General features: G+C 36.3%; 1 protein-coding gene across 2 annotated transcripts in view; it reads right to left on the bottom strand.

Moving 5' to 3' along the window:
- The window catches only part of PAG1 (phosphoprotein membrane anchor with glycosphingolipid microdomains 1), an 87237-nt gene extending 87053 nt beyond the window's left edge, over positions 1-184 (bottom strand). The window contains exon 1 of one of the 2 annotated variants that reach the window (XM_017741192.1): positions 125-184. The gene's annotated coding sequence lies outside the window, so the exon portion shown is untranslated. The remainder of the gene's footprint in view (positions 1-124) is intronic. The other variant, XM_008639030.2, reaches the window with a different exon arrangement.
- Between the last annotated feature and the right edge of the window lie 533 nt (positions 185-717).

Raw genomic sequence — 717 nt, 5'->3', positions numbered from 1 at the left:
ATTCCTGCTAACCAGTTCAGTTGCTTCGCGCTGGCACCTTCATAAATTACAGGGGCCTTCAGAAAATGAGTTAAAGCCAAGCTGACCACCACAGGAAACAGAAAGCAGTTGCAGAAACAATTACCTTGTAGTCTCTGTAGGGCTTGATGTTCAAGTGAGATACAGTATTGACAAACGTTTCCACCTAGGCAGAAAATAAAATTCAAAAAAATATTCACAAGTCCAAATTCAATGCCACACTCTAAGAATATGACAATATACCTTACATTCTCTGGTTCATCAAATTTAAAATCATATCCAGAGAAAAGCACCTTAGGAAAAGGTTTTCTTACTGTATTTAAAATACCCAAGAGTAACTAATACAGTCTTCAAATTCCATTTTATTATTTTTGTCTTTTGGCTTTTAAAGATCTGATACAATTAGGCTGAGAATTAGGACATTTCTACTTTCTCACCTATGCAATGTTGCCACTAATACAGATTTCATAGACCAAATCAGAATTAAAGGCTCCTGTATGTAAAGTTGGGGTAGTTTATACTCATACAGTGACAGTATCTTTAGAGAGATTTCTGTAACTGCTTGGGTTTGATAAGTAGAAACTCATTGTCACTCAGCAATTGAATTGGTTTAATATCTAAAGAAAGGGCATCCAGGTCAGTGATGAGAGATTTACCAGAAACAGAGAGAGGTAAAGTGGTTGCAGATTTTCCCTTGGC

This window comes from Corvus brachyrhynchos, unplaced genomic scaffold (genome assembly GCF_000691975.1).
Source record: "Corvus brachyrhynchos isolate BGI_N302 unplaced genomic scaffold, ASM69197v1 scaffold698, whole genome shotgun sequence".
Classification (NCBI taxonomy): domain Eukaryota; kingdom Metazoa; phylum Chordata; class Aves; order Passeriformes; family Corvidae; genus Corvus; species Corvus brachyrhynchos.
The sequence above is the reverse complement of the archived record's forward strand: the minus strand, read 5'-3'. Positions and strand labels throughout refer to the sequence as shown.